Here is a 25,052-nt window from a genome sequence, read left to right on the forward strand (position 1 = left end):
TCAATCTTGGTTGTAAAACTTAGTTCCCAGACACAGAATAGAAAAATAGAATTCAACTGTTAAAATATAAAAAGCATGATGTATTGGAATGTTTTAAAGAAAACAAATAATCAGACATAAAGAAAAAGAAAGGAAGAAAGAAATAGAAAAAGAGAAAGAAAGAAAAGAAAGGAAGAAAGAACAGAAAGGAAGGAAGGAAGGAAGGGAGGGAGGGAGGGAGGGAGGAAAAATAAAAGAGAACAAAAGAAAAGAGAGAAAAGAAAAGGAAAGAAAAGAAAAGAAGAAAACAAATAATCCTAAAGGTAGTCATCTGTTTTGTCAGGTTGAATAAGAGAAAAAAAAGCCAATTATCACATCAAATTTATATGGGAAAAAAATAAGAAAAACATTTAAACAATACTGTTTTTCTCCCCATATATTGTTCTTTTCCAGGGATAGATGGTATTATGTTAAACATTGTGAAAGGAAGTGGTTTAAGCAAGTCTCAGTTTATTTAGGAAAACGGGGCGGGGGGGGGGAAGGAGATATGTAAAATGATAATAAATGTAAAATAGTATTATGAATAAATCATTTTGTGACATTATACTTGGGGGGTTCATCATTCAGGAAAGGCATATGCTGTCCAAGAAATATAGCCCCCAGAGTACATCATTTTAAGATGGAGTATTTAGTGAGCACATTAGCAAAGCTTAGTCTCTTATTTATGATCGGGTTGGTTTTAATTGGAAGTGGGCTGGAAGGCATCCAGGCAAGTAGCTGTGGCCATTGAATTTCTTAGAACTCTGTAATATTGCTCTTTGAAAAGTCTGTACAAACTCCTAGATATGGGCAAGATCTAATCAGATGTCTTAAAAATCAGATCAGCATTTTCTTTTCATATAAAATCTAATCCAAAGGACAACTTTAATTTAGAGAGGATGTAAAAGTTCATCAGATAAAAAGAATATGGCCAAAAGAAGGAGAAATATGTATTTTCTAATTATCCTCAGTGAAGGAGTTGAGATTATGAATGTGTACTTCTCCTCTGTAACTATATATATTACAGTAATAGGATATGGAGAAACTACAAGGCATCACAATCACCTCCCACCCCATAAAGACAATTATGACAGTGCTAAAAAGCATCCCATCAACCCCTACTAGTTCCGAGAAATGGTTGGCTACAGAAAACCCTCTGCCCTAACACTGAACCATGTTTCCTCTTGTGAGATGTTCCCAAACTGTTTACTTGCCCTCTTGCAGCCAACCATGGCAACCTGGCAACTAGGTATTCCAGAACACTAATCAAAAAATCTGCCCACTTCTAAAAATCCAACTGCCAAGTGCACTTGCCAATCAGAGATCATCTCAGTATTTCTTCTTTTTGGCCTTGAAAAACTTACGGTCCCTTCTAACACTTTGGAATCCCTGCTGAAATGAAAATGATGGAGACAGGTACTCTGGCAGTAAGTTTATAAGTATATAGCCTTTGTTAATTTTGTTGCTGTCTTACTTTTGTCTTTGACAGTTGTCTCAGTGCCACACTTAGATCCTGCCAGATCTACCTGTGCTGCAGACTTGGGGGCTCTTGAGCAGGAGCAGTACCCACCCAGGTCCCTTAAACTGCAACTGCTGCTTGTCACCCAAAACAGTAAGTCTTCTTCACTGGGTCCACTCTCTTTGAATGAGAGTTCCTCTGCTGTTTTATTTCTTTGTTCCTTCCTGGGTATTTGCATTTGTTGGAAGTTTCCTGTTTTGATTTACATCCTTGGTAACTTGTTTCTGTTTGCTATATCTTTAAATGTTGTACAGTCATAAGGAGGAGAGAGTCTCAAGGTCTGAGTCTGTTGTTCCAACCAACTCCCAGGCTGAGGGTTTTGTGATTTTTCTCCACATCTGTGTCCTCTGAGGGAAAAAACAAACAAACATACAAACACCACTTTGCTGTTGAATACTGATAAAACTGGATGAGATTCTCCTTCCATTCTGACCATTCATCCCAGGAACTTAGTGTCAATCCACAGAGAGTGTTCTCTTTGATTTTCCCCTGGTGGGGGGTATGGTGAGATATAAATTGCCAAATCTGTGTTTACAGGCAACTAACTTTTAGTTCAGGGGCTTGAGAGGAAAAACACACCAAGCAACTACTTCCCACTGACTATGAACAGCTGTCATGGGTTCTTCTTAATGTAAACCTCCTCCACCTCTGAGAAAACTCCTGATTTCTATATGCAATATTGCGATGCTAACTCTTGTGCCTATTTCTCTAAATGGCACAATTTCACCTGTGCCATTTAGAGAATGCCAGTGAAGTGGATCTTCAATGCCACTTTGGGGAGCATTTGATTGAGCAAATACTATTCATTTGAGAGATGTCCTAGGAGAAGGGGAATCAAGTTGCTTAGGTGGCCCAGTGGCCTAATTATTAATTGGTATATTGAAGCTTCTAAATAAAATCCCAACTCCAAATTAGCTTCCCTATAATATTCGTTGGCTGATGTTAGAAAAGATTTTGATGATATTAAATAAGGGATAGCTTTCCCCATTAAAACCACACGCCTTTGTATACCTCAAACTTCCTTGTACCCTGTGCTTGTTCTTAACCCCTCAGGACTATATTTTCACTTTCTGTTTCCTGAGAATTTCTCTCACAAGCTTCCTACCACTTCCATCTGCCAATTCCCTTTATGGATGGATCCACTCAGGTCATGAGCCTAGAATGTCCTCACAATTGAATTTAAACTTTGGTCCTAGAAATAGTTAAGAACCATTTTTGGGGATTTTCCTAAGCCTCAGAAAGACAGACAACTAGTCAGTGGAAAACTTAAACTCCTCCACAGGGTCTATGACTTTGGCTTACCTGACTTTTATCATAATCCACATATTAGTAAGCACCTCAAATGCCAAACTGTGGCCAAGTTGAAGCATTTCCTTGCTGAAAAGCTATAGCCCTCACCAACACTAAATTGCTGCTTCCTTTTGTAATTCCAACTTGGGACATACAAACTATTATTTAACTAATGGAGGCACATATTATTGAGGAACTACTATATAATAAATTTGTAGTTTTACTTGTTACTCAAAACCTACACTCAAAACCCTTACTACCCACAATATTCTAGAAAGACTAATAAGAACCAGTGACATTCTTGAGTTAAGACCAGCAAAACTCAGAAACTCTTGAACTACTCTGGACAAAAGTATGGCCCCTAGCTGTTGTGGCCACCCAGCCCACCCCTTTGGAGGCATGTGAGTTACCTCCCTTTGAATCTGCGACTAGAAGACAGATGCATGTGGGTATTTCACCTCTTATCCTAGATTGTACTTTTTTACATGCAGACATGGCAAAATAATGCAAAAGAATCATGCATTATACCAGTATTGTCACTGAAAGGTCAAAGCTACCCTCCCACAACATCTTCCTGAATAGCCTTTTCATGATCTTCGAACAGGAGATTTTGTGTACTGGAAAAGACGTCAAAGAAAGGCTGCTCTTAAACCTCACTGGAAGAGCCTGTATAAGTCATCAAGTTTGTATTTTCAGTATGTTAAATGCCATAGGGCAGTCTTAATGGACTGTATAATAGATGATCATCTACTACTTGACCAGACAACAAAATAGCCTATAAGGATAAAATCTTCAAGGAGACTACCAGTGATAACACCCAACAGATTTAGTGATGATGATCTAGTGATGATGACATTATAGCCTGAGTCTAGGTCAGTTTCTTGATTCTTATATAGAAAAAGACCAAAAGGGTCTTTTTAAGTTTCTTTTAAGACACTACCTGCCATGGCAGCCATTTCCATAAGGGTCATTATGACAGTTTGGCCACATCAAAGCACTCAAGTCACCCCTACTTGTTGTAGGAACAGATTGGCCACGGAAAACTTAACCCTGAAGTTAAACATCCTTCCTCTTTTGACATATCCTCATACTGCTTGCTTGTCCTCTTTCAGTCAACCAAACATTGCCAAATGTACCTGAAGAGTGATTAGAAATTCTTTTCATCCTTAATTAATTCTGTGCCTGACTTAGTTTGTCTTTAAGAATACCAAATGGAGGGTGGGGGTCACCTGGGTGGCTCAGTTGGTTAAGTGTCTGATTTCAGCTCAGATCATGATCTCAAGGTTTGTGAGTTCAAGCCCCGCATTGGGCTGTCTGTTGTCAGCACAGAGCCTGTTTCAGATCCTCTGTCCATCCCTCTCTCTGTCTTCCCGCCCCCCTGTTCATGCTATCTCTCTCTCTCAAAAATACATAAATTAAAAAAAATTAAAAAAATAATGATACAGGGGTGCCTGGGTGGCTCAGTCAGTTGAACAACCGACTTCAGCTCAGGTCATGATCTCATGGTTTGTGAGTTTGAACCCCACGTCGGGCTCTGTGCTGACAGCTCTGAGCCTGGAGCCTGCATTTATGATATGATATGAACTTATGACATGATATGAGTGAGTATGCACTCAAACTTATTTTATGTTATAAATGTTATCTTTTTTACTTTTGGTTTTGTACATATATTCTCTCTCACTCTTGTTTTTGTAAAAAAAATGGAAAGTTTTTGAAGAAAGGCATATGACAAAATTATGCAAATAAAATAAAATTTCAGATGCAATTACACTAAAAGTGAATTTAAATTACTTTTAAATTTGCCAAAATAAAAAAGTTGAAATTTTTATATTATCTTTGACATACAAATTGACATGTCACCTTAGACAATTCATGCCAACCTTACCTTTGATGACAGCACATTTTGATGAACTGATTTGGTAAATTCAGGATTTACAAAACTAAGGTGAGAAAGAGTCCTCATATCTCACTTTGCAAAATGAGGCTAGGTCGATGTCAAAGAACGCCATTAGGGTCGTCTGAACAGAAATGCCCAAATGTTCTTCAGTGTTGACAGGTGTCTGGATTTCCTGCCTGCAGAGAAATTAATAAAAAGAAACACTTTTCTAATACTGTTCCAGTAGAATTCCACTTCCAATATACCCTTCCAGTAAAGCATCTTTTTCAAAAGGAAATGGATATTTTTCTCTTAGGATATTTGTGGTGGTGACTAAAGCATGTGAATAGAAACCATCTGATCTCACAGTGGTTTTATACTGTTACAAAATGAAGGCAAATGGCATATTTGACAATTTCTCCATAATTTGCTTCAAAAAATTGAACTAAATAACATGTTCCATGAAGTGGAAGATATCATCTGACAGAAGCGCTGCTTACGTTGTCTTCCTCTGCTTTGAGTCACAGACCAGCTTGATAATTTTCAAGCTCCATACTTCCCCCCAAGATTATTCCAATTCTACATGGTTTCTTTTCTTGCCAAAAAGATTAGCAGTCTAAGATGCTGCACAATGAGGTTTTGCTTTGTTTGTTTTTGGGTAAATTCAAGTTTGTTTAAATAAAGATTTTAGAAATAAAAATTCACTCCCCACCACGAACACACGCATATACACATGCACACACACACACACACACACACACACACACATATGCACACCATCCAGTGCAGGGTAAAGAGGAAGATAAGCATATTTATTAGCTACATGCTTCCTTTGGTATGGATGTTGCAACACGAGAAGCACTATTGTGTTATTTGATACAATGGTGATAGAAAAACTAACCGATTTTTAAATGTCAGCATGTATACCTTTTCTATCATTTTGTGGCATCAGCTGAGCTACATACAAAGAAAGGCTCACACCCATACTCACAATGTTTCCCTCCTCCCAGTAACTTCTTGCCATTGTGATTTAGTGGTGATGACCAGTACATATAATACTATAGCCTTCTAATGTTTGAAACAATACATTAACAACATAATTTCAATATAATTTAACCTTAAATACTCTTCCTATTTCAATTTTCAAATAATAATGTATCACAGAAAAATATGTTTGGTGTGTGTGTGTGTGTGTGTGTGCGTGTGTGTGTGTATGTGCGTGTGTATGTGTGCTTGAATTTGCTAGATTTTTGTTTCATTTTTTGGGTCATCTAAATATACCAATGCCTTTAATCCTTAATTATGAGGAGCCCCTGGCTTGGAAACAGGGGCATTACTTGTATAATAGCATGGTCTTTCTCAGACTTGGTGCTATGAAGAATACAAAGGAAGAATTGTCTTTCTGGCTCTCTTTCTTTCTGTATGTATATCTATCCTATATTATGTATAATGTATATATGTATAATATATATACATAATATATTTGAAGTTTTGTTTTACAAGAGCTATATTATTATTATACCATAAACACTTGTGGCTTACATATAGAATTAGTCAGTGGATATTGGATATGTGCACCTTTGATTATGATTAAGAAAACCTCAGAGAGAAGTGAAGGGTGAGTTGAATTTAAGGAAGAAGGGATTTCCATGGAGGGGAACCAATGTAAGGAGTGTATGAGAAGATAAGGTGAGAACTCAGACATAGTATTTGATCACGGAGTGTGTTGCATGGCAGGGCAGGGTAAGAGAAGGGTAGACACAACTAAATGGGACAGCAAGGCAGGTTGTCAGGAGGGAAAACAGAAAGCAGCTTAGCTTCTCTCAGACAGAACCCTTTTTTTCAGAGATGTTGGAAATATTTCCTAATTAAAAGGAAAGACCACATTTCACTATTCCTTCAAACTTATCTCTTGTGTCTCTGGTGTGAAGTAACTCAGGGGGAACTGTGTTATCTGTTTAAGATAACAGTATTTTAGGAATTTTTTGCTGAGGTCAGTCCACAAATAACACCAACATATTCTTTTCTCCATAGGTTATGTCTGTGCTTTGCTTTCACATGAGAGTGACAGCCCTTAATCAGTGATTTAAAGTTCAGTCATGAATTTTCTTGCCATGGTCCATACCTCCACCTTCTTTACCTAGTCGATAAAACTATAAGGTTATTAATTCATGTACCTTTCTAGTCTTACAAAGCTCTGCATTCAAGCTCATTGTCCAAACACATAAAATGTCTTAAATTCTCCATGTTACACACTGCAGTAGGTTTTAAAATAGGCAGTGTGAAGGTTTGTGGGGGAGGAGGTACACTTTTATGGCTGTACTGATTTAGTTTAAGCTGGAGATACCAAAGGCTTTGAAATGCTACAAACTTTCCTGAAAGGGAAAGCATTAAACACCATCCTGCCCTTACTCCCCTCTTGTGATATAGATAAAATATAATTTCCAGGGTTTAATGGTGATCCCCCTGGGAACTTTGAGAACCATAAAGCATTTTGTTTTGCTGCAACAGAATGGCATTATATCCTCCTCCTTCTAACAGGGCAAGCCCCCCAATACCTTCCCGCCCCAGACAACTTCAAAATCAAATGTATCACTTGGTACTTTGCATCAGTCCTTAAAGAATATAGTAGGATGATTTTTTGCTTGATGCACCAAAATTTTTTAAGTCTATTTGTTGCACATGAGAAGATAAGTGTGCCATGCAAGATTAATAGATTAATATGCGTAAGATTTGGCCAGCTGCCCACTACATCCAGAGGAAAATACATGCAAATCACTTCGGCTGCTGGTACAAGGTGCTGAACCATGTCTGTCTGGGGGCAAGGTCACTGCCTTAAGTTGTTCAGCTCTATGTCTGCCTCAGGATATCCCTATCATGGCCATAGTGGAATAGATAAGACTGTGAGAAGCAAGAATGAAACTTACTGAAGAGTAGATTCAGACGCTTAAATTTTCAGCAGTTCATGAAAATGAATGTCATCCTCGACTCTGTCTCTCTAGAAAAGTTAAATGCCTTGGCAAGGCAGTTATTAAAATGAAGGTGTTTGTGTTTCTCTCCCCAGCTGCTTGAAAATGAGTGTTTTAAAGTAAGATGAGCAACTCTGTGCCTTCTAGACTGGTGTACCATGTGGTTATATTTGTAGTATATTTCCTACAAACTCACTCTGAAAAGCCAGACCTATCCTGCACTGTAATATTAGATAACAAAGGATATAAAAATCTCCTCTTCTTTTGGAAGTCAGAAAATATCTCTTCTTTCACTCAAAGATGCTGCTAGATGAGGAAGAGATAACTGGGGTCTAAGAGATGGATATTTCAGAAAGCAAGAGGCACGGGAAAGGTACTGATTCTTGGTGAGATAAGACAGGAATTAAGTGCTCCTCTGTGCCACATAAGATCAGGAGAAATGACACAGTGGTTCATACCTAATGTCCAATCGGAGAAGGATTATATATCTGGGAATGTCTGGTATTATATTTTCTCTGAAATTATTCTCTGAAATTATTTGTTAAGGACAAATCTCAGACACGTGGTACAGTTTTTTGAACTTTACCTACGATATTGGTTGAATCCATTAACTTATCCAAACTATTTCTGTACTCAGTTATATTTTCAACATGTGTTTATTAAATGTATGCAATCTAAATTCATATTACCAATTACAGGTTCACATTGTACACTCAATGGATACTAAAAGTATTTTTTCCTCTACCAACCTTTAAGATCAGGTCTTGCTGATACACAAATCTTGTTAATGTCAGTGAACAAACTCTGTATCACAATCATAGCTACTGGAGGTATTCCATTTTTATTTTAGAAATGTTAAAATATAAAATAAGTTTAGGGGGCACCTGGGTGGCTCAGTCAGTTAAGCATGCGACTCTTGGTTTCCCCTCAAGTCATGATCTTGCAGTTTTGTGGGTTCGAGCCCCACATTGGCTGAGAGCACGGGGCCTGCTTAGTATTCTCTCTCCCCATCTCTCTCTGCCCCTCCCCTGCTCTTGCTCTCTCTCTCAAAATAGATAAATAAACTTTATAAATAAATAAATAAATAAATAAGTTTATACTTTAATTGGAGTGGAATTATAAGGTTACATTCCTTTCAATTAATACCTTCATTGAAATTTGGTTTACATTTGTAATGGGCAAGTCTCTTTATTCATATACACAAAAAATATACATTGAGTGCATGCTGTATGCCAGTCACAATGCTGAACTCTAGGGATACCTGGGTGAAAACACAAATTGTCTTCTTTAATGAGATCCATGAACTCATGAACAAATAATTATAATTAAATATATCATGTACAATAAATGATATTATATACGGAGTGTATGTAATTACCAGGGCTCTTTGGGCTTTGATTTTAGTATCCTCACTGCCATCACACATTTTGGGAGAGGTTTGTAAGTGTGTGTTAAAAGAAGAGGTGGTGATTAAGTATCACGAAAATACCAACAAAGTCACAGCAAACATGGGTAATCACTTGGTAAGACTAGTCAGCCACAGTGTACCTAGACCTGCAAACTGAAAGTCCATGAAATGTTTTTCTTTAATTTTTACTGGTATCTATGGTTCTATGAGCAGTCTTCTGTTCTCCATATTTTTATAATGACAGTCTACTGGGAATTGTGTCCAGAAGTGGCAGCAAATTATTGAATTTTTTCCCCATTTATCTTGCCTCAACCTCCATTAAATACATACATACATACATACATAAACAAGAAATAAAACATTACTTACATTACTTAAGAACTAGAGGATTCAATTTACTGAAATAACTAGAGTATTTGCTAGGAAATATTATGTTGTAAGGTTGGCTTCATTTGAATTTGTGATTCTAGCCGTAACCTAAAATATTATTGGGATACCTATTACCATTTATGTGTGAAAACAGCCCTTTTGTACCTAGGTAAGTTATCTTCTTAGATGTCCAGTGAGCATCAGAAACATAGCATATCTAAGATAAATCCTACATACCGTACATACTTTAAATCCACCAAATGCTTATCTTTCTCTCAATAAATGGTACTACAGCTCACCTAGTTGTCATAGATGAATCTTTCCCCCTCTACCACGTCCCATATAAAGCAGTAAAAAATGTAGTCTCCTTATTGCCATTACACGTCCTGAATCTGTTCCCTTCTCACCAATTACGTAGCTACTTTTCTAATGTAAATCACCATTGTCCTCTCTCTACTAAACAACTGTATTAGCTTTCTAACTGGTCCCTTCACTTCCCTTCTTCACCCCCGAGTCTCTGTTCTTGACACAGTCACTAGAGTAATCTTTTTTTCCTTTTTTTTTGTTTTTCAATATATAGAGTAATCTTTTTAAAATGCACAGCAGATCATTTCAATTCCCTACCCTCAAGTTGCCATGGTTCCTATAACACTTAATATAAAATCCAAACCCTGAATAATTGCCTACAGGGCCCAACAGGATCTGGCCCTGTCCACCTACTTTCATGTCCTCATTCCCTCTGCCAAGCTCTCTCTGCTCAGGCCACACCAGCTTTCCTGCTGATTGATGCTCAGGTAAATTAAGCTCCATCCTGCTCTACTATCTTTGCTCTTCCCTCTTATTAACAGTCTTTCTCCCCAAATTATTGCAGGATTTGTTCTCTCACTGTTTTCATGTCTCTGCTGAATTTTCCCATCTTGAACAAAGGTTCTCTGTTTAGTTTATCAAAAATAATCCTTCTGGCATACTCAAACTTCTCATCTTGCTTTATTTTTTGTTGTGTAGAAATTTTCACTGTCTAACATATTGTTTTCATTAGGTGGTGGTATTATTTCGCTGTCAACCAGACCAGAATATAAATCATATGATGCCAACACTCATTACCCAGGATTCAGAACAGTGTCTAATATGTAAGTAGATGCTCAATATTACTTAATGGCTGATGAGTCAATAGATTTGAATGTATCTATACAAAAACTAGAGGATGATGAATATATTGAAAGATTTTGATCAAATCAGAAGACCAGAATTCTAGTTCAGACCTATCTCTATGTAGATAGGTTATGGTTTTAGAAGTCACTTCATCCTTCCAGGGCCCTATTCCCCATGAGTATGTAGCAGCTTTCTTAGGCCACAACATTATGGGAATAAGTAGAGATTCCAATATAATCTCCAAGACTTTGCTCCAGAAAGCCCTCACAAAACTGGCCTGTTGTCATCTTGCCATTTTTTTACTTCTCCCACTCTATGTGTTACAATGCATCCCTGCTAATGCACAAAGTGACTGCAATATAGGAACACCTACCAGAGGGGGTGTCATTCCTCTAGGGTCTTAGCAAGAAGACTGAGCCCTTCAGGACTATAGCCACTGATTTTGTTCTACTGTATGCTGACAATGCCCAGAGGGAACTGAGTGAAATATACATTTGTAATTATTCCTACTCTCCTATGATAGCCCATTTATCCCATAATTCTGGGAATCTGAGAAACGGACTGATAAACTGTGTGCTCCCTACCTTCCCCTACAAATATTTTGCCCTTGATTTTCCTCCATATGGGAGAGTGAGTCCAGAGTTGCTCACTATGGCATGCATCTGGCAAAAACCTAAAACCTAGGATATACATAACTAAGGCTCAAGCCAAGAATGCTACTGAAAATAGGTGGATGGATGGACATCTCTCTAAACATGTAAAATTCGTAATAGAGAGCCAACATGTCTGCTGTATTTCTTATTCTAATTCAGTAATGCAATTTTAGGTAGTTTCATATTTGCATTGCTAATAGCCCTTCCTCAAAGTGTGTTGACCCTGTAGGTTTTCAATGTTTCTTTTTTTCCCCCTTGCAAAACTTTGCAAGGAAGCTAACTTTTTAATAAAGGTCTTAACACCTACATAGTTTCTCAGAATTCCTTGAAAATCTCAGGGATTTGATATTACCCCTACTTATTTATTTAATTAGAGAATATCCTTTGGCAGGTGTGATGATAAACCTTCTGGAAGCCACCAGAGGCAAGCACTGGGTTATTTCTAATGTTTGCTTCTCTTCCACCCTGCCTGGAGAAAGAACATCCTTCCAGAGGAAAACTGGAGGTTTCTGTCAATCAGCATGTCAAAAGAGCCTTCAGCAGCTGGGTGCCTCTCTCTCTACTCCCTTTGCCAGCTGGTCAGAGCCTTCCCTTCAACTTGCTTGGAGGCCTTAAAAGTTCAAGAGTACACTTTAGTCACCACTCCCCTCCCAAAAAGTACAAAGAAAAATTCATAATGTATGATAATGGTCAAACTAGTAAGAATTAAAGTAAATGGTGTGATATAAAAAGGGTTTCAAACAGGTTTCATAATTCTGCAATTTGTTATACAAAGTCAATTTTTCCACTTGCAGAGCAAAGTTGCCTGGTGGGTTTATTGGTTCACTCATTATTAGGTATATATCACTTTTATTGTTTCACATTTTTATCGTTTATTAAAAAAAGACAGCATTCATGAATAAAACATTTTGGCTTCAGGCTGCCATACACTGAGGTTGGTCAGAGGGATTATACTATCCTTGATTTAAAATAATAACCAAACATACAAAGTAGAAATAGCATACTATTAGATAGGATAGCAGTGTATAGGTGGATTCTTTCAAACTACAAAGAGACATTTGTATCTCAGGTAGATTCCTCAGCATCAGTCTCCTTGTTTTCTTTATCTCTGTAAATGGGACCTCTCTCAAGTGTAATATTTATTCTTCTAGGTCATTTAGTGACCATGCTCACCTTGGTCCACATCGGATCATTGTGGTTTCTCTTACTCACCTTCATCCCAGAAGATGCTGATGCATCTGAAGTGCAGGTCATGGGCTGCTGTGAATGAAGTGGAGACATGTAGCCTGATGAAAATATTTAATTTTAGCACTTTTCAATCATTCTGCACATTTGAGAGTTCATAGCTAAGCATCATCAAGAGTCAGTTAGAACTCTGTGAGTTACAGTTCTGTGTATTCACATGAGTTTGGCTGGCATACGTGGTATGCTTATCTATTCCAGAGTGCTCTGGAGATGTCATCAGGAGGATGTACTAGACGTTGTATAGGGCTCTGTGGCTAAACCAGGAGAAAAAGTGCATAATTAGACCAATTTGCCAGGGGTTCTTTGTTAGTTTTGTGTCTGCACTGGGAGTTATGCTAACCCTGGTTCTAGCTCAGAGCTGCCCACTACTGTAATGGTAACCTTTGTAGAGATATGAGCTAGTCATGGGCAAAGAGGACATTAGAGGAAAGCAGAAGAAAGATAGTGAGGCTGAAGATACTTTTTTTAACTCTGCCTTTCAGGCTCAACACCTATGTTTTCTATTCAGAGTTAATTTTCTATCCCTGTCATGAAAGTTTTAAAAAATACTTATTTTTAACAAAAAAATGAATGAAACCTAATGAATTTACCCATTTTCCATATTTGATGAATTTGACTTAACATATTGGTGTTACATGGTAGAAACCATGGGCGGAACAGGCAAGGGGACACATGTATGATTGTGGTTGTTACTCTTCAGGCTGATGATTTTCCCTAGATACATACTTTACCTGTGTATCTATAATTCTGCACTTATTCAACTTTTCAAGATTGTTAATTACCATAATTTTAATTTATCTTAACAAATTAGAAAACTAAACAAAATAATGAACTCATTTAAAATTAAAAGCCAATTACATTGATACTTATAGTACTATGAACTAGCTTGTCATTTCATCTCCTCGTACCGACTCTTTAGTTAGGTACTTCTTTATTTTAGATTAGTGTTTTATTTAATTATCCACACAGGAACATATCTTTTTGTTGGTGGTGGTGGTGGTGATGATTATTGGAAATGAAGTAACATATATAAAAACATTTGGTAGATTGGTAAATTAATAGACTCCCCAGGACTGTTGACTATGTTACTAGTAAGACATTACGATTGTATTGAACAAACAGGCACATTTTCTCATAAACTGCTAATGTTATTCCATCCCCTTATAGAGCGCAAGTTCACAGGTCCCCACCACAATTGAATTTAATGTGCCAGAGGCAATGGAATCTGCTTTTAATTGTATTAATTTCAATTTCAAAAAGTAGTCAAGTCAGTCGGTCAAGCAAAAATCAACTCAATCAATCATTTTGACCACTGCCAATCACTGGATTCATATGAGATTTTTAACTGAAATATGGAAATATCCAGCTTTCTATTTCTGTGTATGTGATATAAAAATCTAATCACTAGAACAATATTTGGCCATTTTATTGCCTTACTTAGATATCCAAAGCAATCTATCAGAAAAGACAAGACCCATATAAAAGAGTTGGTTTAGGTTAGGCTTTGCCCTAGAGTGAGAAAAGAAAAGCACATTTTTTTTTACAATCCTAGATAATATGCAGCCTAATTGGAGAATCATCATGTGTAATTGGGCCACTCTGGAGAAACTGTTTTCACTATTTAGGAGAAAGACGCTCAACCAGAACATAAAATAAGGGAGCCTCCAAACTTGCCTAGCCTTATCCTTGATGAAGCAAAGCCTGCAGCTTGCCTTGGAGAAGAGGCCAATGGACATCAGGTACAGAGTCAAATGCTAGCATCAGTAATGTGTTATAAATGTAATCTGTCAAAGCTTTCCCCAAAGAAGCAAAACTTAAAGACCTAACAGGTTCTCAAATGTCTAAAAAGATGATTTTTTGTTTCAGTTTCAAAATAGTCTCTTGTCTTCTTCAGAGACTGGGTGTAGATTCCCTTTGAAGTTCTATTCCTCCAGAACAGCCCACAGAACAAAACATAAATTTTTCCTAGATAGAGTTTCTTTATATTATTTTCTTGAAATCTAAGTTATTCATTTACTTCCAAGTTATGTTGAGTCATGTATAATTAGACTAATATTGATATATTGATAAACAAAGGCTATTACTGATGAAACATTGTAAAAGGCATAAAACTGATGTATCATCTCATATATAACTTGATAGAGGTTGTGGAAAATAAACAATTCTGGGTCATCATGCAATAAAGGCATAATGTATTATCTGAATCTTTTCACTTGAAAGACTTTTTGGTTAGATTTATACTTATAAAGTTTAGGAAGTGATGTCTAAAAACTTGGGTTCATAGTTAACACATGTAGGAAATAGAAGAAAGTCATTGTTTTTTGAGAATACAGATGAAAAACAAGCCAATTATTTTCCATTTCCATTTATGTGTAAATGAAATAGAGCTTCATAGAGAGAAAGAAGGTGGAAATAGTATTGTGAACTGGTTTATGACAGAAGAATTTCCATTTCTGTTTGTAATAAATAAGGTATAGGCATTTATGATAAGGATAAATAGGGATTATAAGAAAATATTTTCCATTGTCCCAATAGTCAGACTTTGGCAAGTTTCCATGTAAATGATAGCAGGTAAGCTGAGCCAAGATGAATTAAATGCATTGCCCATTAACAGGAACACAAAAAATGATGTGCCTTATCGATGTTCCTCAGTAATCATAAGTCACTTAAAAATCAAACGAGCCCAAGTCATGAGATCTGTCCCTCTTTTTCCCATGTAAGAAATGTGAAATTTATTGCAAAATTGTTGGGGGAGTGGGGTAGGTACATGTTTGTAGTTCAATATCAGATACTCAGAATGTACTCACAACTTCAACGTTGTAACAAATACATATCCTTACAAAGATTTCTCGACAAATATTATTCATATTATTACTTAAAATAAAAATTAGAAAAAAAATCTTAAATACCCCTAATAAAGGAGAAAGGACACGGCGTATATGGTAACCATAAGATTCAATAATATATTTAATAGAAACTCATACTTTTTTTAAAATTTTTTTTTAGAAACTCATACTTTAAAAAATACACAATACAAGACACTGCTCATGATATAAAATACCATGCAAAAAGCATAACTCAAATCTGTGTGTGGAGTGGTACAATTTTTAATATATTAAAATTGAATAAAAATGAAAACTCAGGGTATCTGTAGCATTGTTTATAAGTAGTTCTCTAAAATTCTGAGATTCTACATCAGAATTACTTATAAGTAATTTTATTCCTTTTGATTCTCCTAAATTTTACATTTTCCAAAATCCTTTCCATAAATACCATATTTATTATATTTGTAATTATTCAAACTATTCAAAATATATGTAATGCGTAATTAACTACAGTAAAACCTTGGATTGTGAGTAACTTGTTCCACGAGTGTTCCTCAACACGATCAAACATTTCTGATAAATTTTAACTTGATAAACAAGTGATGTCTTGCAATACAAATAGTATGTGATGCCTAATGTCACATGATCACAACTGAAGCAATGGTTCTTCTCTCTCTCTCTCTCTCACTGCAGGACTATGGATGATAATCTTCCATGCTCAGATGCTCTGTCTCAGGCCACGGTATTTGGCAGAAATCAGTGATTTTTCAGAATGTTGGGAGGGGCCTACAACTGGCACTAGTGTATTTTTGTCACTTCAAAGCATCTGTAGACAGTACTTTGCTTTTTCATACAAAAGTAAGCTTAGTAATACTTTGCTGCATTATAGGTCAGGCTGCCTGCAGACATAGACCCTTTGCTGCCTTATTGCCAGTTACATTAAATACAGTATATGACAAGATTTATTAATACTGCGCTGTAGTTATCATCTGTGCGAGCATATACAATGGTCCCCATGCAGAAAAAAAAGGTTGAAAAGAAAGATGGTAAGAAGAAGGAGATGATTATGGTGGAAGTTAAAAAGGAAATCATTGAGAAGTATGAACGAGGTATGCGAGTGGCCGAAATCATAAGATTTTATAAGAAGTATACGTCTGCATCTTGTCTGCAGAGGAGGAGGAGAAACAGCCAGAGGAATCCCTCACTTCAAATGAGATTAGGGAGATGTGTAAAATGTGGGAAACAGTGCAAAATTTTGTAGAAAAGCACCACCTGAATAGGGCCATAGCAGTGCGAGCTATGAATCTGTTTAACAATGATGCAATGTCACTTTTCTGCAAAATCCTCAAAAGGAGGCAAAGCAAGTGTCATTGGATAGGTTCCTTGTTAAAGTTGCACGAAAAGAAAATGATTCAATGGAACCAATAGATTGCAGTGATTCCATTAGTGATCATGAAAGTCGTCCTACACGATAACCCTCCTCTCTCTTGTCTCCCTCACACCAGTCATGAAGGTTTTCAAAGGTAAGTGCAGGTTAATTTATTTTTCTTTATATTTTGTACTTTCTTTATTATTTTGTATTAGATTATACTACTGTATCATTTTTATATGAATTTTGGATTGTGGAATGAGTCATCTGAGTTTCCATTATTTCTTATGGGAAAATTCGCTTTGATATACAAGTGCTTTGGATTATAAGCATGTTTCCTCAGTGAATTATGCTCACAAACCAAGGTTTTATTGTACTGTAAAAGTCATATGAGAAAGTGTGTATTCTATGGGTGACTCATGCAGTTCAGACCTTCACTTTTGGAAAGACAAGTTTGAGGTCATCTTTTATTTCCATTTGTGTGGTGATGCTAGTTTCTTATATGAAGAATGGCATATTAATTTTGACTATTATCTCTGTTAGATCTCTTGATTCAAAACATATAACTAATTATGATTTTTTAAAAATATATGTATCCATTGTGTATATAAACCACAATTTCTTTATCCATTCATCAGTTGATGGACATTTAGGCTCTTTCCATAATTTGGCTATTGTTGAGAGTGCCGCTATAAACATTGGGGTACAGGTGCCCCTATGCATCAGTACTCCTGTATCCCTTGGATAAATTCCTAGCAGTGCTATTGCTGGGTCATAGGGTAGGTCTATTTTTAATTTTCTGAGGAACCTCCACACTGCTTTCCAGAGCGGCTGCACCAATTTGCATTCCCACCAACAGTGCAAGAGGGTTCCTGTTTCTCCACATCCTCTCCAGCATCTATAGTCTCCTGATTTCTTCATTTTGGCCACTCTGACTGGCGTGAGGTGGTATCTGAGTGTGGTTTTGATTTGTATTTCCCTGATGAGGAGCGACGTTGAACATCTTTTCATGTGCCTGTTGGCCATCCGGATGTCTTCTTTAGAGAAGTGTCTATTCATGTTTTCTGCCCATTTCTTCACTGGGTTATTTGTTTTTCGGGTGTGGAGTTTGATGAGCTCTTTATAGATTGGAAACCAATTTGACAGTAAATTTCATATATTAAAAAATAAAAAATAAATAAAAAAATAAATAAAAAAAAAACCTTAAAAAAAAATATATGTATCATCTCCTATGTGTTGGATATTCTTCTTGGAACTGAGGATACAGTTGTAATGGAGACAAAATTCCAGGTTTGTAGTAGAATTCATATTCTAGGTGAGGAGTCTGAAAAGAAATTTAAAAAAATCCCCTAACTATATCTATGTATCTCTATATTTAAACATGTCTATACCTATTAATTCATTTATCTGTCATTACAAGTGATAAATAATATGAAGAAAAATGAAAGAAAGTTAAGTGATGGAGCATGATAGGATGAGGATGGGGTCAGGTAGGCTGGAAAATGAAGACATCTCTGATGTGTTAACATTTGAGATAAAATTGAATGAAGCAAGGAAGTAAAGAATAAGATGGGTTAGAATAAGAGCATTTCAAGCAGCAGAAATTGAAGTGAAAGGCTCTAAGGTAGAAGTCAGTTTGCATTAAAAAAAAAACAAAGAAACAGGGGCTCCTGGGTGGCTCAGTTGGTTAAACGTCAGATTTCGGCTCAGGTCATGATCTTGCGGTTTGTGAGTTCGAACCCTGCGTCAGGCTCTGTGCCGACAGCTCGGAGCCTGGGGCCTGCTTCGGATTCTGTGTCTCCCTGTCATTCTGCTCCTCCCCTGTTCATGCTCTGTCTGTCTGTCTGTCTCTCTCTCTCAAAAATAAATAAACATGAAAAAAATTAAAAAAAAAAAAAACAGCTAGGAGGGGATTATGGCCTTTCAGAGCCAAAAGGTAAATAATAAGAACATGATGTTAGAAAAATAGGTAGAAACAAGATTATGAGGCCTTTTTAAAAACAAAATTAGAACTTAATTCTAAACATTATGGGAAATAAGTGGTGGGGTTTTAATAGGTAGTACTGTGATATAATTTATATGTTATTTAGATCATTGGTTTATTGTATTGAGAACAAACGATAAAAGGCATGTGTCAAAGACAAGAAGAAAATTAAAAGACTTATTGCAGCAATCAAGAATGGAGAAGATAGTGGCTTGAACTAAAGAAGCAGTAGGGAAGTGGCAAAAATTGCCCAAGTTCAGAACATATTTGAATATGTATTTTATGTGGGATTTGAAGAGACAGCAGGTGGAGGAATCAACAATAATCTATAGATTTTTTGTCTAAGCATCTGGGTTAATGATATATTTACTGTGATGGAAAACCCTGGGAAGGGCAGGTTGAGTTTCTAAGGAGGAATATAGAATTTAGACATGTTAATTTTAATTTGTGTATTAGATATTTATGAAGAGGACATTGAGAAGATATTAGAATATTGAAGTTTGGAACTCTGGGAAGAGATTGAGGTAAAAAGATATAAATTGGGAATAAAAAACATATAAATGGGACATAGAAGAAACACTGAAAAGAGATAGGAATTTAGGGTACTCACCACCAGTGCTCCAGAGAGGAGAGAACTCTAGAACCAGACAGACCAGAAAATTCACAAAACAGTATCAGTTCAGCAATGAGAAAAATGTCTGTAGCTAAAGAAAAAAAGAAATTCTGACCTAATCTTAAGTTTTTAACATCTGAAAACTAAATTGCACAGGCTGACTATTGAGTGAAATCACAACCTAGCATAAGTGCATATCCTGCCCCCCAAATGCAATTATTCTAATTACATGGCAATTACAGTATATCCACAGAGTAAATTACCTAGTTATTGGCATCCTGTGGAATAAAGTAATCTAGCAATTTGCTCTCAATGATGACACTACATTGCAGATTTTTAGAGTAAGTAACATGATTTTTTATCTGACATTTTTCCCTAACACTTTGGTTTCTTAATTGTCATCTTTCTAGGCTTCTATTCTCTTCCCCAAATTAACAAAGTTAATTTTATAAAAATGTATCTGTTCATTTTTGTTTTCTGATAAGCCTTAAAATTCCTTTTATTATGAATTATTGCACATATTAAAGTGAAGTCATACAGGAAGACTGGAGGCAGTCTTTTAAGATGTTTAATCCTGCTGAAATGGCCATGCTACTATCCAACATCTCTAAAAGAATGATTTTATCTGATTGTCTAGCCTCTCTATTTTCTTGATCATGATTATGTAGTCATTAATTTAGACTGTATCAAAGTAGTTGAGAATAAATCTCTATGCTATATTTGGTAATTGGGACTCAAGCAGAAAGCTACACTCTTACTGGATAAGGAGGTAGAAGATAAAATCTAGGACTTCCAGAATGTTAGTAAATTAATGGGGGAAATCCCAGAATGGAAGCAGTTACAGAGAGAGGAATACCAAAATTTGTATAAAACTTAACCTAATTCAGTTTAGTGACTTTTGATTCACAGATCCACAGAGGACAATCTAGGAGCCCATCAGAAAATAATATCTAAAGTAAGTGGATAGGGACCTGAGCTGTTGACCTCCAAAAGGACTAGAGAGTTTGGAGTTTAGGTACATTCAAGTTAACCATCTGCTAGAATAAAAATCAAAACTTCGCAGAAGATATCAGAATCCAGAGTCTCTAAAACATATCATCCAAAATTTCCAATATCAGATATAAATTTTTAAACATATGAAGAAACAGTAAAATGTAACCAATTATCAAGAGAAAAGGCAGTTGTTAAAGACCTATGTTGATGACCCAGATATTAAAATTAGTGGGCCAGAATGTTAAAGCTGCTGTTATAAATATACTCAAGGACTTAAATGAAAATATATATATGATGAGTGATTAAATGGCGATTTCAAAGAGAAATGGAAATTCCCAGAACTAAAAAGTAAAATGTCTGGAGAAAAAAATCCCGGGTAGGCTTTGCATACCCATGAAAGCAGAATAAAATTCCAAGCAAATTTGTGTAAAAAAGTCAATAAAAAAGACAGAAGAACGGAAATTAAAAGATTAACAAGTATATTTTATTTTTTCATATTTATGTGCATATTTTTCAATGCTTGTGGTCTTTATGCATTTCTATAGGTTCAAGTTTTCACCTGATAACATTTCTTTTAAGCCTAAAGAACTCTTTGAAAACATACGACTTTTTAAAGAAAAATATATGTCACTGTCTTATGAGCGATGATTTTTCCAACATATGTATATACAATGCAAATGATAGCACAAATTGTGAAAGAAGTGGTCATTGCAACATTGTTATAAACATTGTTATAAGTTTCTTACAATACATAAAGTTCTATGATATTTACTTCAAATTTGGTGTTACTTTTTAAGGATACACTTTAAAATTTCCAGAGCAAACTACCAGAGAATGCAGTGAGCTCTAGCTAAAATCAATGGGCAAATTAAAATAGACCATGAAAGCAATATTTGTTTAACCCACAAGAAGGCATAAAGTATAAAAAAAGAGTTAGAAAAAAAATAGGAAAATAGAAGAACCAAATACACCAATATCAATAACTGCATTGTATGTAATTGAGCTAAAAACTCTAGTTATATCATATCTATCTTGAAGGCAGGCAATTAAATCATTCTGGCTTTTACATGTGTCCTGCTACTTTTCCTTCTGTGACTCTAACCCTCTTGGTTCTCTCTTTCACTTATGAGTTCTTATAGTTGCATTGGGCCCACTCAGATAACTCAGTATATCTGATCATCCGTAAGGTCAGCTCATTAACAACCTTAACTCTATCTACAACCTTAATTCCACTTTGCATGCTCAATCTCTGGGAATTAGTGCATGGACATCTTTGGTGGGCCATTAGTATGCCTATCATAGCAGGATATACTGTGTTAATATTAGACAAACTGCTAGACAAAGATTATCACAAGAGATAAATAGGAATATTTAACAATAATAGAAGTTTACTTCATCAGGAATTAAATATTTACCACATCTCTTACAGTAATATATATAGAAAATTTGGACACAGTAAAATCAGTAAGGATTGACGATGTGAATAACACTGTTAGACACTACTACCTCTTTCATATTTATAGAAAACACTAGAAAATAACTACAAAATATCCATTGTTTCCAAAAGCAAATGGTATTTTCACCAAGATACATCATGTTCCAGCCGACTAGAGAAGGTCTGATATATTTGAAAAATTTGAAATTCTGTATAGCATATTTTCGGACTACACTGAAAAAAATTAGAAAAGTCATATAAACCTAGGAAACTAAATCACCAAATGTATTCAAACTAAGTGGCATACTTTCAAAGGACCTACATGCAAATAAGAAATCACAGATGAATTAGAAAATGTTTTAAATGATGAAATAGAACATATAAAGAATTTATGGGATGCAGCTAAATAATGCTTAGAGGAAAATTTCTACTTTAAAAATTTTAATTAAAAGAAGAATTATTAAAAATCAATTATTGCTTACACCTTATGAGTAAACTAAAACCAAAGTTAAGTAAGGAAATACAATAAATGTAAGAACAGATGATAATCAAGTGGAGGACAATTTAGAGATGTTGAATCAAAAGATGGCTATTTGAAGAGTAATAGCTAACAAGATTGATGAATTGGAATAACAAGAGTGAAAATTTTGGATATTTCTATAGATTTTATAGACATTAAAAAGATAACATAGTACTAGTATTAATAATATTCTGCCAATACATATGAGATATTAGATTGAATGAACAAATTCTTAGGAAAGCATCACTTATAACTTGGCATGAGGTGAAATAGAACATCTCAATAGCTCTGTATCTATTACATAAGGTAAATTAGTTATTAAAAATATCCCAAAGAATTCCCCAGGCCTAAATGACTTTAATGTTTAAATATTTAATAAATAATAACAATTTAAAGACACTTTTTTTTCAGAAAATATATACGGTAGGATGACTTCCTAACTCATTTTACAAGGCCAGCATAAGCCTGATATCAAAATAGGTGAAAAGGAAATTACAAATTAATATATCTTATAAACCTAGATACAAATTAAAAGAAAATATGTTAGCAATTTATATACAGCTTTATATGAAAAGGATAGAACATCATGAACAAGTAGGGTTTATCCAAGGAATTCAAGGACAGTTTAACAAAGTAATGGGGATGTGCCTTATGTAGATAGGGGTGTAGGTTACGTGGGTTTATGAGTTTTTGAAAATTCACTGAATTGTCCACCTAATGATGCATTTCACTTTATGTGAATTTTACAACAAATATTAGCATTTTTTGGATATTTATATTTTAATCACTGAACTCCCATTTTGTAGGTTTGTTTTTTCAGTGGCTTGATGTTATGTTTCAGCAATTCAGAAACTACTTTAGGTTTATTCTGGTATTAAGAAAGTAAATAAAAGTAGTAAGGTTAGTGAGAATCATATTTATCACTGTTTTAGAAAGGACTGACAAATCAGAAGGTGGAAAGATAATGATAAACTCTGTGTTAAGAAAAAGCTCAAGAAGATTAAAGATGTCAGAAGAAAATCAAAGTCACATTGAACAAAGGGGCTTGTGCTAGTCAAATCTAGGGCAATTTGATCACCAAAAGACATAATATTATATTATATTTTAAAAATAATGAACATAGGGGCACCTGGGTGGCTCAGTTGGTTAAGTGTCCGACTTCGGCTCTGGTCATGATCTTATGGCTTGTGAGTTCAAGCCCCCCATCAGGCTCTGTGCTGACAGGTCAGAGCCTAGAGCCTGCTTCAGATTCTGTGTCTCCTCTTTCTCTGCCCCTTCCCTGCTCACTCTCTCTCTCTCTCTCTCTCTCAAAAATAAATATTAAAAAAAATAGTAATAATAATGAACAGACTGGTTTAGATTATAGTATTGTGATTAATGTTAAATTTTATGATTTTGATAATTGTACATTGATAAGGTAAGAAAGTATACTTTTAAAACACCTAAATGGAAATATTTAGTTGTAAAGGATCATGGCGTCACAACTTTATTCTCAAATTGTTTTGAAATTATTATATGTGTATACCTGGGCACATACATGCAGACGTATACATGAAGGCAAAAAGAGAATGATAAAACAAATGAGGCAAAAGGAAAACAACTGGTTATTCAGAAAAAAAAACCAACAGTGTAATAAAATTCCCTGTATTTTTTTGAAAGTTTTTTTAAATATGAAATAATATAAAAATAAAATGTTACACACACAATAAAGCCTTATCCTAAGGCTATTGCTACTTTATTCGGTTGAAGTACACACATTAAAACTCACAGAAAATTGGTCATTCTGAAACCAAATGTCAGAAAATTATGTAAGTTGATTTTCTCTGTTTAAGAGAAGCACATATAGCTTTCATGAGTGTGATTGACAAGTCTTAGAAATGAATTTCTTTTTCTCCAGAGGACAATTGCACTAGCCCTGTACCACCTCCGTTAATCTGCTTCAACCTTGGCCCTAGTTGCCACTGAAAATGAGAAGATAGTTTTGCCTTTGGGGCCTATTCCATCCTTAGATCCTCTGCATAGGCTGACAACTAGAAGGGCAAGTGAATGTGTTTTGTGATCTGTACACTTGTCTATTGGGAACAGAGTTGAAACTCTGATATGTTTCACATACCTCCAAGAAACAGGCCTGGGAAGATAATGATTCTACTGTACTATTCATCTAGTTTGAGAGTGACCCTGAGTCTGAATGCTTGGAGGAAAATTAGCATCTTTTAACTGCTTTGGTTGTGGTTTAACTCAACACACATTCAATGAGACCCTGCTATATCCCTAGCTCTATGCCAAGTACAGTGGAGAATAACAAGTAAAGAATATGTGGTACCTGATTTTAACTGCTTAGATGCAATTGGGGAAGAACAGAAGGCATATGACTAAAATAATAATAAGCTATAGATCTATGCACTCAAAATGTATATAGTCAAGGCTTCTATTTCTAAATGACTGACTAAACCATATATTTTAACTTACTCTCTCTTATACCCACATTCAAATGATCAAATATAGAAATCATTGAAATAGGGCACCTGGGTGGCTCAGTCGGTTGAGTGACCAACTTCGGCTCAGGTCACGATCTCACGGTTTGTGACTTTGAGCCCCGCATCGGGGTCTGTGCTGACAGCTCGGAGCCTGGAGCCTGCTTCAGATTCTGTGTCTCCCTCTCTCTCTGCCCCTCCTCCACTCATGATCTGTCTCTCTCTGTCTCAGAAATAAACATTAAAAAAAATTTTTAAAGAAATTATTGAAATAAATGAGAATATTGGATCAGAGCCAAAAAACAAAGATAAGTGCCATCCACATGTACTAAGGTCAAGA

At 35.6% G+C, this 25,052-nt stretch overlaps 1 long non-coding RNA gene across 1 annotated transcript; it reads left to right on the forward strand.

Annotated features, from left to right (window-relative positions):
* The first annotated feature begins 1,073 nt into the window (after nucleotides 1-1,073).
* Nucleotides 1,074-16,896, forward strand: LOC125914373 (uncharacterized). Its single transcript, XR_007455282.1, has 4 exons — nucleotides 1,074-1,630; nucleotides 10,489-10,579; nucleotides 14,125-14,238; nucleotides 16,018-16,896. It is a non-coding gene; the product is annotated as an uncharacterized LOC125914373 (long non-coding RNA).
* The last annotated feature ends 8,156 nt before the right edge of the window (nucleotides 16,897-25,052 follow it).

This window comes from Panthera uncia (assembly GCF_023721935.1).
Source record: "Panthera uncia isolate 11264 chromosome D3 unlocalized genomic scaffold, Puncia_PCG_1.0 HiC_scaffold_8, whole genome shotgun sequence".
Lineage (NCBI taxonomy): Eukaryota > Metazoa > Chordata > Mammalia > Carnivora > Felidae > Panthera > Panthera uncia.